Here is a 12,797-nt window from a genome sequence, read left to right as displayed (position 1 = left end):
ATTATACTTCTAGAAATTTATCTACTTCAAAATTATAAGGATTGTGGAAAAGAATGGATATTAAATGCATAACAAATGCATTTAATGCAAATAAACACATAACAAATGCATATAACAAAAATTGGGGTCAATTTAAATGACTATTCTATAAATCTATTGCTATGATAACCTTGCCCAATAAAACCACTTTGTTATGTCTTGAATATGTTTTTCGTTTTTTTAGTTTTTGTTTTTGGTATCAGGATCAAACTTGTGACTCCATGTTGGCCAGGCGGGTGCTTATGCTGCTGAGCTAAATCCCTGGCTATGTCTTGCATCTTGATGTCCCCCGAAGCCTCCCATAGTCATAGGAGGGGCTTTTCAGAGGTGGCTGGTGTAGGGTGTGTGCTGATGGGACCGAGGATGTGATGCTGGCCTTGATTCACGGTGTGACACTAAGATTAAAGCTGTACCCCATGAGTGTGAGTGCTCCCCGCCCTAAGGGTGGGCAATCTGGATAAGATATGAGGGGCAGAAAGAGGGTCACTGCTTGTCACTTGTAGTTTGCTGCTTGCAGCCTTCTGTCTGCCATGAACTGTTTCTCCTCTGTGATGCCCTCTGCCATGCCACCCTGTCTTGGAGACTGTCAACTATGAGCCGAAACCTCTGTCAACTGTGAACTCAATAAATCTTTCCTCCTTTAATGTTGGGTGTTGGGTATGTTGTCTTGGCAATGAGAAAAACAACTAAGAGACACTTTCAAACACAGCATCATATGCAAATGAGCACTATTCTCCTAATTGTTTACAAGTTGGCAGGGCCATCTCCATTCCATAGGTTCTTTTCTACGTGCAAGGAAAAGGGGGCAGTGACCACCTGCACCACCCTTTTCTTGGCAGTGACAGACGATCAAGAGGACAAACATGGCTCTTCAAGTACATTTCAAATCTCCATGTCACATGTAATATCCCAATTCCTGAAATAAAGGAAGCACAGGAAATCGCATTGAGACCACTATGAAGTCATGGCAATGCCACTGGATACACTGTGGGAGTGAAGAATTGGAATAAATGACCCAGTGTACCACAATTATCAGTAGGAAACAGGTTAAGTAATTTTAATACATTTCTACTAAGCAGCCAAGAAAGAGAACAAACATATGTGAATGCAATATAATGGGACATATTCATAATATACCGCTGCATAAAACCAAGTAGTAGCATAATATAACCCTTTTTAAAAAAAGTATTTGAATGCATGCATTTATTTTACGTGCATGGTAAATAGATACATAGAGTACTAATAGCATTTATCTCAGGATTGGAGTTGGAAGAGGAATAACTTCTGCCTCCTATACTCTTATGTACTTTTGCATCATGGAAAAATTTTATAGCAATGTATTAGTTTGTAATTTAAAAAGCAATAAAAATAGAACAAACAAATATTAAGAGAATGACAACATTTTATGTACCTATAGCTGATGATTCAGTTCTTGTGCCCTCTTCCAGGCACACACAGGAAAAAAACCCAAATATAATAATAGAGATTTGAGGTCAGAGATCCTGCCCCTTTAAAACTCCATTCTGATTCAGAAATAAAAATTTGTTTCATTCCCCATAACTACCTCACTTAGAATGTTTGAATTCATATTAACTTTATTAAGTACATCGGTAGAGCAAAGTATTCCTGAGAGTATTTGAGGATTTTTTTGAGTTGTTTTTTGAAATTCATTTCAGACATACTATTTTTTCCCTTAAAATTTCCATTTAAAGATTTTAATGTTTCTACTTCTCAATGAACTTCCGTCTCTCTGTTTCAGAGGTGTTTAAATTTCCTTAATGAAGTATGTTTCTAATGACCACTTTCAAGTCTTCGGGTGGTATTTCCAAGATTTGGATTAGGTGTTGGTAAACCTGCAAGACAACTTTAACCTTCTGTTGTTTTTGTATAGCTCATGAGCAAAGAGTTGTGTTGTTTCCACAGTTATAGTACTTGTGAAAAGTCAAAATAAATAATACTTTGTGACACATAAAAGTTAAATTAAATTCAAATTTTGGTTTCCTAAATGAGATTTTACTGAAGCATGGCCATGATTACTTACTTACATATTGTTTGTGATATTTTTGTACTATGATGACAGGGTTGAGTCTTTGTGACAGAGACCATATGTCCCACATACTCTAAAATATTCCTCCCATCTGCCTGTTTACAGAAAAATGTTGCTCCTGATCTGGGTTATCTCAGACTTCACATCTGTTGATTGTCTTTTGCCTTCTTAAGAATTGAGTATGTTGCTTCCGGGAGAACATGGCGGACAGATAACAGCAACTACCGGAGGCTCTCTGAAAGACTCGGCTCAGAAACCAGGAATGGTGCGGACTAAGGAGACATAAGTCGGTGGAGATATGCTCTGCTGACTCAGGAACGAACTGGGCTGAGAGAAACCAACTTGGAATGCAGTCCTGGTGCTAAAACAGGAACAGAAAAGACTCGGTGTGGAGGCTGGAACCGCGCCATTGTAAGCCGCGATTTGGGTTTCCCGCCGCGTGGCGGCTGGCTGCCTCTACAGCGGCTCGGCAAGGAGAGAGACGCGCGGAAGCTCTGAGAACGGGAGTCTGCGAACGGCAGGGAGGTGTGCACTGACTTGTGGTGAGGTGAGTGAGAGAAACTGACACTCTACCACAGTTTGACTCCAGCAGAGGACTTTCTGGGCCCGAGCAGTCCTGCGGGAGCAGGGCGCGGTGGCGACTCCAGTCACACATCCCCCTCTCGGGCGGGATTGGTGAAAAGTGCCTGGCCTGCGTGATGCTGCCGGCGGACCTGGTAGGCTGGCCCAAACCAGATCCCAGAGCCTGACGGTGGCCGGGAGGGGAGACGCGTAGGCTGCCTGGTCCATAACTCCCTGGTGCGCAGCGGTGAGCAGGAACACCTAACTGGCGCAATTCGATCAGGCTGTGGCTGACTGGGAGAGAAGCTGGGCCTCTTATATAAGCTTGCATATATAAGGAACAGAGAAGAAGAGGCAGCATGGGAAGAGGCAGCAACAAGAAAGGCTCCTTGGCCCCCAATTCTGAGAAACAGGCAATAGCAGACACCACACCAATACACATAAGGCACCATATAGAGAGCCTCATAGACCAATTCAGGAATGAAGTTATCAATGACCTGAAGCTAGAAGTATGCAGAATAGTTAGAGAAATGCTAAGTACCACCCAAGAAAAAACAGGTGGTGGAATGGAAGAACAGAAAAAAAGGGGAGAATTGTTTGATGGAGAAAACAGAGAAAGCATAGAATACGTGAAGCAGGTTCAAAGGGACTACCAAGATACTAAGAAGTCTATAGAAGACTGGCATAACAGCTTGAAAGAAACTAAGGACAGACTATCTGAACTGGAGGGCAGACTTGTAATATGGGAGAATGAAATGAAAAACTTCTTAAAAATAACAAAGAAACAAACAGCAATAATACAAAGACAAGAAGATGATAAGAGGATCCATAACTTAAGGATTAAGAACATAAAAGAAGAAGTAGGGACACAAACAAGTGAACTACAAAAGCTACTCACAGAAATAATCCAGGAGAATTTTCCTAATTTAGCAAAAGGTAAAGATACTCAGATGTATGAGGCATACAGGACCCCAGCTACCTACAACCCAAACAGAGCAACACCCAGGCATATAATAATAAAAATTCCAGAAATTCAATACAAGAACAGAATATTAAAAGCTGTAAGAGACAAGAAACAGACCACTTACAAGGGAACACCCATCAGAATTACAGCAGATTTCTCTGCACAAACCATCAAATCACGAAGAGCGTGGGGGGAAATAATTCAAGCATTGAAAGATAATAATCTCCAGCCAAGATTGAGATATCCTGCACAACTGTCCCTGGAAATTGATGGAAAAACAAGGTGCTTCCAGGATAAAGAGGAACTGGGGGAATTTGCAACCACCAATTCAACTCTACAGAGAGTATTGCAGGATATTCTAAAAAAAGAAAAATACAAAGAATCCAGAAATAATGGCAGAGAGGCCACAACGAATGGAGCAGAGAACAAAATGAAGAAGACAAACTGACCTCTACGGACAGAAAAAGAGCTTAACAGAAATGAGGCAGAGAAGATTGGATGATAGGAACAGCTATTTTGGAGAAAATGACATCTTAATAGGTAATACAGATTTAGTATCATCTTGTTTTGAAGTCTCATCTAGCTTTTGTCCTTCTGTCTCCAATGGTCTAAATAGGCTGTATCTTATTGGATTTTATTATGTACGATAGTATAAGCAAAAACCTTTTAAAGACAAGGAGATTATACAGAAACCATTGTTCATTTTGTTAGTCAATTCTAAATACTATGTAATGCTGTCATTCTCTTGAATGGTCTTACATTGTTTTGATATACTTAATGCTACAGTATACGAAGTTGTACTCAAGGATTTCAAAGAAAGAAACAATATGGTAACTACTTTTAGGTTAGGATTATCTGGTGGTGAAACACTATTCTGCTTAAATGGTTATGTTTTGATCTGCACTGTTTCGTTGTTATGCCCTCTTTTATCTCAATCTCCACTCCATTATTTACTTTTTTATCTTTATCCTTTTAATTAAAGGAAAAAAAATAGCAGGATATATTATAGTAACCCACTTTGACTTTTCATTACCTTGATTTAAAGCCCTGTATTACTCTTACCATCTGGTTTTTAACTGATGTTCCCCTATTCTGTTTTGCTGGATAGTATCAGGTTCGAAAGTTTAGGCATCAGCTGTGAAGATAATGAGATTCATTATGACGCCCATTCTTGTTGACTTTTATCTACTTTTGAAGACCTACAATGTCTCCAATGTTTTGGTTTTGTCGGTTTTATTCTTTACTGTTTTGTTCAATTGTATTATAACTAATGATATAGGCAATTCTATTGGAGATAGCGGGAGGCATTATGGTAACCATTGTTGATCACCTTGTATTATGTTTTTACATTATCTATTATGTCCACCCTTTTGACTTGACCGATTCTGTTCTGTTATGTCACATTTGATTTTACTCTCTTCCAAAAAAGTAATAAGAACCGTGGGAGCAATGAAACCCAAAATGTGTAATAGTCATGGTACAAAAGAGAGGAAAAGAAAGTGCTCCAAACTATATAACTGCATGTATATTTAAGTGTATAAGATAGAAAATGATATCACAGAGTTTTATTGGATCAATGAACAGAACTGTTTGCAGTATCATTGATGGAATGTCCACTTTACAAGCTTTAATTTTGTGACTTGAACAATTATTTCTAAGATGACAATATGTAATCCATTAACTAGTGATTTCCTACTGTTCTTTTTTTTTCTGTAAATCTGTATAACTTGTACCCTTTCCCTGCTTTTTTTTTCTTTTCTCCTTAAATAAAATTAAAAAAAAAATATGATAAAAAAAAAAAAAAAAAAAAAAAAGAATTGAGTATGTTTTCCTGATTCTTTGTATACTGAGTAATTCTGGGCATTTTCAATATGTTGAGATTCCATACATGTTCTCTGGAAAGTGTAACAGACAATCAACCCAGACAGATGCACACTTCTCAACTTCCACGGGGAGTGATTCCAGTGTCACTTCTGTTTTCAAACACTTTGCTGCACTCTATGCCTTTATTTCACGTACGCAAGCCTTTGGCTAAGCCTGGGATTCATGTTAGTTCATTCATAAAGTTAGGGGATATCCTCCAGTTTTCTGTTTGATTTTTCCCACCTTCTCCACAACTCCAGAGGTTCCCTCTACCCAGCTGGCTATGTGATAGCTGTCCGTGTTGATGGATGTTATAGTCAACTGGAGTTAACCTTACGTTGACATGAGCAGTTGGGGTGGGGTGAGAGTCATGCCAGTATAACCCATTCCTCAAGTTTCAGCTCCTTGCAACAATCCAGTAGTTATATTTTTCCATAGTTCTCAAGAATTTTATCCAGAGCTTTTATTTGAAAAAGGTTTTCACTACTGCAAATGAAAGGCTGAGGTTTCTAAGGACTACGTATATTCTATACACTGTCTTAATAATCTTTATACCATTATTTGGTAATAATTTTACTTTAAAATCTTGGACTGTTTGAGATTAAAAATGTGCAAAAGGAACACGAAGGTGGATTTACACAGCACAATAATGCTGCTGAACCCTGAGAGTCTTTACTAGAATAAATTAGGTGGATGAATTCCTGACATGATAGCAAGTTAATGAAATCCAAAGTAAAGGGAGGAAATGACTAAAAAGGGAAGGTGGCTGCCATTGTCCATTTCCTATTATCTTGTTTTGAACTCTGCATTGTTTTCATTGTTTTGTTTTGGTTGGTTTTATTCTATCTGGCTTTGTTTGATTTTATTATGTCTGGTGGTATGGGCAGCTATTTTGAAGATAACATGATATATTATGGTAGCTATTGTTGATTTCCTATTATCTTGCTTTAAAGTCCTGTATCATTTTCATTGTTCAGTTTTCATTGTCTTTATTCTGTTTTATTTTGCTTTAAAATAAAAAAAATAGGGCCAGGGATTTAGCTCAGTGGCATAAGTGCCTGCCTGGCAAGCATGAGGTCCTGAGTTTGATCCCTGGTAACAATAACAACAACAACCAAAAAAAAGATAAAAGGATAATAAAATAAAAAGGATGGGGGATACAGCTTCGTGTAAAAATCCTGAATTTTTTAAATTAATATTGGTATGTACTGCTATACTCAATTATACTATGCCTGATGATATTGAAGATTACAAGAGACAACACAGTGACTACTGTAGAACACCTTGTACTGTGGTTTTATATGACTTTTACGTTTCATGTTTTTATAGGAATATGTTTTGTTTTGTCTTGCTTTGTTTTGTTTTTCCCTCTAATATTGAAAGGATAGAAATACATGTAGAGACTCATGCATGTGTAGAATCTATGAATAGTTTATGAGAGCTGATTATATAATACATGATGAAATGAACAACTACTTTGAAGAAAAAGAGACACTACTGTACCCAGTGCTGATCCTGTAGTGTCAGGATGTGAAATCCAGCAATACCATTATTCTCTGTTTAGAGTGATTTAGCCTGTTTTGTTTAATCTTAACATACATGAAGATATAGATAACTGCATGCATGTTTAAGTGTATAGGATTGATAACCATATTACTAAGTTTTTGTTGGGCAATCTTCTATTTGAACGTTCACTTTTATGCTTCACTTTTGTAACTTGAACAACTATTTGTAAGAGGACAATATGTAATTATCAACTAGTGATTTCTTACTTTTTTTTGAAGTTATGTATTATTTCTACCCTTTTTCTGTTTTGTTTTTTCCTTTCTTTAAATAAAAAAATAAAAAATCTCGGGTTCAATCTGTATTACCATAAAACAAACAAAAAGCAAAACAAAACAAACACCACCCATTTGTCCTTGTTTCTTAAGGTTCCAGACTAAAAGATAAGTAGGAAAGAATTTAACTGGGGCAGGAACATGGTTGTTAACAGCCTAGCTTGTGATTTGGGGGATGTCTTTATTTGCAATATAGGTGTGTGAAGTTTAAAATAATCTTAGCTTTTGAAACTCTTTTAATTTTATTGGCTTTATAATAAAAATATATTTTAAACTATTTTTTTTCTTTTATCTTTCTGTCTATAAGCACTGTGATTGGGTAATTAGCTCGATACTTTCTGGCAATGGCAGGATGCTGACCATGGCTAGCTGACCGGCATGATTAATTCACATATATTAATCACATTTTTCTTGTCTCTTCGATAAAGCACTTGGCACATGAGACTTGAAGGAGAAGCTGGTTTGGTTCACAGTTTCAGAGGGTCTAGGCCCTGGCCGGTGGCTCCAAGGCAGACCCAGCACGGTGGGAGGGCCTGATGAAGGGTAGTTGGCCACATCAAGGAGAAAGCAAGAACCAGGGGGAGAGCTATGCCATCCAAATAAATGCCCTTATTTATTTACTTGTTTACTGGTGGAACTCTGGAGCATATGACATCACTGATCACCCACATCCTTTTGGGCACTTTTGCTTCCCCTGACTTTTAGGAGTTTTTTGAATCAAGCATGGACAGACCCACATCTTCAAAACCAAGCTGCAGTTTGGCTCTGCGCTGTACCAGAACTTGACAGAAATCTCCGGGGAAATGGGTGCAACATAAACCAGTGCCCGCCACGTGCAGCTGTTTCTGTAAATAACCAGGATTCATGTGGAGAGCTCCTCTTCTGCCTACCGTCTGCCCCTCTGTGGCAGAGGCCAGATTCCCTTGCCCTTTTGCTGACTCCATTACATCTTTAAAACACAAGCAAACTATTCTCTTCCCACCCCACTTTTGCTTCCCAAGGTGATTGATGCTGAAAACAGCCACGTCCTTCAGAATACCTTGTGTCCCTCTTCAGGGTGACGTCTCAGACCACAGCAGCCAATCTCAGTTTGGGAAGTGCATGCACAGTGGTAGAAGGTTATAGCTATAAATGCTCCACTTCCAAATAGCAGAGATGAATTTTTTAAACACTTCTCAAACTGATGCTGTTATATTTTAAAGAATACCACATGCTAGACAGGCCCTAGGTGAGCTTTGCCATGCCCAACCAGGGTTCACTTCTGACCTGTTCTCTAGTGTGAGGTGAAGAAAACATGTGCTTGTGCTTCCTGTAGTTCTTAGGATGGCAGGGTTTGATCTGAGCTAAAGGACACAGTCATCCCATCATCCCAGCAAACCCGCAATGTCCAGCAGGCACAGGGCACTTGGAATGGACTTGCAGAAAACACTTCTGCAAAGAGGACAGAGACTGAAGGGATTCAGCTATGATTCTAGCATTAAAAAAAGATGCATAAAGCTGGCCGTAGTGGCTCATGCCTGTAATCCCAGCACTCGGGAGGCTGAGGCAGGAGGATTGTTGTGAATTCAAGACCAGCCTGGGCTACAAAGTGAGCTCAAGGCCAGCCTGAACTGCACAGAGAGACCCTGTCTCAAAAAGCCAAAAAAAAAAAAAAAATGCATGACACAAATGCAGTTTAGCTTCTTAGAACTCACATCAGAGACCTGGATGCTCCAGCCACACTGCCTTGTCCAGCACAGCTGTGGTGGACAGTGGCAAGCACAATACCAGTGTCCAGCCTCAAGTATGGACAGTGCCAACTCTCTGCCCTCCTACCTCTCAGGCAAGCCTACTAGGAGTGTACAAGGAAGGGGTCTGGGTGACATCCTGAGGGTCCCCCCAAACCCTGATAACAAAAACTTAGAGAAAAACAGCCCACCTGTAGTTCCTTCATGAGACAATTCTGGGGCACATTCTGCATGGCTCTCCAGAAAGTTCCAAGTGGACCCAAGCTCAAGCTGCCCACAGCTGAATGAGACACTCTTTTTCGGTTGCTCCTCTCAGAGTACCACAGACTGGATAAAGGATAAGAAGAGAGGTTCATTTCAGCTAGCGGTTTTAGTCTGAGGTCAGAAGGCCTCACCTGGGCATGAGGCCTTCTCCCTGACAGAGCCACGAGGTCATGCAGACAGCTGCACGTGGCAAGACACAGTGAGCACGCGTGTGTGTATTCTTGTCTTGGTTACCTTTCTCATTGCTGAGAAAAAATACCTGACACTCATAGTTAAAGGAGGAAAGGATTATTTAGTTTACAGTTTGCCCAAGCAGGCAGGACTTGGATCACATTCAGGAGAAAGATTGCACTTTTTCTCCGATGTCTGAAGTTTTTCAGTAACTCACTGAAATAATTTACGTAGACAATGAAATGTTTGTACCTGTGCTTTAAAGACAGAAGCTTGGTAGCCCTATGAGAATGAACTGGAAAGGGTCAAGGGGAGAAGTGGAGAGACTCGTTAAAAGCTGCAGCTTATCCAAGCTAAACGTACACAGGACATGTAATCCACACTGAAACGTTTGTGTGGGGACGCATTTTCAGAGTCCGCAGAGTACAGTTTGGGGATTTCTCAATCAGGAAATTATTTGGGAGGCAAACAGTGGTGCACAGAGACTCACTGCCTATGGGAATAAAGGGGTGACAAGAATTCAGGATAGCTCTGTAACAGGATAGGATAGGGAATAATTTAAAGGAGACCATAGGAGAAGGACAGGATGATATTTTGGGGTACGTTACTTGTTTCTTTCTTTTTTTTTTTTTTTTTTTTTTGTCTTTTTCCTTTTTATCGGTACCAGGGATCGAACTCACGACTGCCTGCTTGCAAGGCAGGCGCTTATGCCGCTGAGCTAAATCCCCAGCCCCACTTGTTTATTTCTGTGAAACACATTTCCACAAACTCAGCAGCTTGGAACAGCATGTCTGTGTGTCCTAGGGTCTGTGTGGGTTTGCAAGGCATCTGAGCATGGTTTAGCTGGGTCTCCCAAGGCTTCCCTCAAGGAGTGGGCCAAATGGCAGCCTTCTAGGCTGCTGGCAGACAGCGTGTCCTGTGGTTGTAGGATGGAAGCCCCAGCTTCTCGATGGTCCACTGGAGCTGCCTTTGGCAAACTGAGACCCTGCACAGTTCCGAGAGGCTGGTCACAGCTCCTTCCATGGGCACTCCCACCATGACTCCTGACTTTAGGAAACCAGTGAGAAGACTCTGAAGTGTGTTGGCCAGAAAGACAGAGTCTACAGAGTGTAGTGTGAGCCCAACAGCGACACTCCACCACCTCCACTGGCTTCTCCTATACTCCAGGGGTAGTCATCACACAGAGGTGAGGACCCCAGGCAGGGGCCTGCTTAGGGCATGATTGCCACAGGGGGAAAGGATAGGCTCAGTTCAGACATCCTGAATTTCACGTAAGGGAGGTAGAGCTGTCCAATGGGATGTCTGGGTCTAGAACCAGAAGAGGAGTTTAAGGATGGAACCATAAATTCGGAATCTGCACATGGATCCACACACAGTAGCCACACTGGTGGGGCTTGCCCAGGGGACAGAGATGAAAGTACTTTCTCTAACTTTGAGTATGAGGACATTGTTCTGCAACCTTTTTATTTTCATGGTAAAATGAGCCCCCCCCGCTTTGAGATAGTCTCGCTCTGTAGTGCAGGCTGACCTTGAACTACGTAGCCCAGGCTGGCCTCCCTCCATCCCCCTGCCTCCTTGCTGGGGTTCCAGGCCTGTGTCCCCAGCCGCCTGACTAAACCTTCTTCTATTTTTGCCCCATCTATTTCCTTTTACGATCCTTCATTTTGTTTGCTCCCTCTGGACTTGCATTTATTTCTCTACATTACTCTTAAATGAAGGAATTAAAAGTACTGGCAGAGCATTAATAAACTATTAATTAATTTAATTAATTAATTGTTTATTAATCTAATTTCTAATTAATCCCTAGCAAAGCAGAAGTACTTCCAGGGTATTTCTGGATCCAGTTCTGTTCCCTCTCATTAATATCATTTCAAACTATTAAACAATTCATTTCACTTTAAATGACTTTTCACTTACCTTAAACAATACTGCAAGGCAAAAATAATTGAAATAGTCCCACAGTAATTAAAAATGTTAGGACACTTCTCATAGTAATTTAAAAGAGTAACAAGTGAACATGTGGTTATTGACATGTTTAATAAATTAATTTGGGCAATCCAGCTGAAGGGCAATTAATAAAGGAAAAGCAATATTACTAATATGCTCCATCAAGTTAGAGCAGCGTACCTGGTTTCGTCTCTTCGATTGGGGAGCAGAACAGCCAAGAGAATTGTGAGCTGTGTCACCTGTGAATTACATAAATTAGGTAGTAATGTTAGATTGTTCGGTGTCATGGTGAGTGATCAAAAGGGCTGAAGAAGTGCTGGGGATGTAGCTCAGCGGCACAGCCCCCGCCTGGCGAGCACAAGGTCCTGGGTTCGATCTCCTGGTACCAAAAACAGGAAAAAACACTGAAAAAGAAGAGTTGAGGTGAGAATACGGGGCATGGAGTTTCCTGGGATGGGGATAATGAAGTTTCTAAATTGCTTCTGATGATGGGTGCGTAACACTGCCAACATACTAAAGCATGTTGCACACTTTTAATGGTCATTGTATGGAATGTGAATTGCAACTCAATAAAACCATTAAAAGGGGGAAAATGAGACAACATGCTTACCTGCTAACAGCATCTGTTCCAGCTGCGATATTTCTGTTCTATGTGGGGCAAGGCAGAAGGTAGCACGCTTAACAATTCAGAAACCGCTCAGTTGACCTGAAGCTTCTGCTGTCCTGCCACGCCCTGTGATATCACAGAGGAAAAAAAAATCCATCCCTTTCTTTATGGAGCCCTCTGCTGTTTTTGTCTTGCCAAATGCATGTGCGCCAACAACTGTGATGTTCAGAGATAAAAATTTTATTTAAAACTTGAATTTGCATTTTTATTACTAGTTTGCAACAAATGCTGGCTAGTTACTTCCACTCTGGGGAGCTGGCACATGCACATAGTGTGTGTCGGGCATCTTCCACCCCTTTGCCTTCCCTGTAGGCTGCTCTGGACTCCTGATGGCCTCCTGTGTCTCCGAAGAGTCTTACTTTATGGTTGGATGGGGTCGGGAGAAGCACTATCTATCACTGTAGGACTAAACTTGCCTATTTATTATAATAGATAAATTTAGATAATATTTATCTAATCTTTAAACACAGACTGGTTGCATTGGTTATTATCCTTTTGCCTTTCTGGATCTCTTTTCTACCCTTCTCATTCCTGTTCATTAGCCCTCTCACTTCCTGGTTCCTGCAAGAAGCTGACCACTAGGAGCCGCCTCACTTGGCTCTCCTGGGGCTGGTTTTGGAGGCCGCAGACACAAGGAGGAGGAAAGGAGAACCCGGTGCTTCCTCCCACCCTGCACCTCGGTCTGGGCAGTGAGGAGATGCTCCGACTC

At 40.8% G+C, this 12,797-nt stretch overlaps 1 long non-coding RNA gene across 1 annotated transcript; it reads right to left on the bottom strand.

Annotated features, from left to right (window-relative positions):
* Positions 1–250: 250 nt before the first annotated feature.
* On the bottom strand, positions 251–12,580 carry LOC134478230 (uncharacterized). Its single transcript, XR_010050718.1, has 4 exons — positions 12,032–12,580; positions 11,602–11,660; positions 9,231–9,366; positions 251–955 (listed from the first exon to the last, which is right to left on the bottom strand). It is a non-coding gene; the product is annotated as an uncharacterized LOC134478230 (long non-coding RNA).
* Positions 12,581–12,797: the final 217 nt, after the last annotated feature.

This window comes from Cavia porcellus, unplaced genomic scaffold (assembly GCF_034190915.1).
Source record: "Cavia porcellus strain 051 isolate PalLab524CR breed Dunkin Hartley unplaced genomic scaffold, mCavPor4.1 scaffold_12, whole genome shotgun sequence".
Taxonomy (NCBI): domain Eukaryota; kingdom Metazoa; phylum Chordata; class Mammalia; order Rodentia; family Caviidae; genus Cavia; species Cavia porcellus.
The sequence above is the reverse complement of the archived record's forward strand: the minus strand, read 5'-3'. Positions and strand labels throughout refer to the sequence as shown.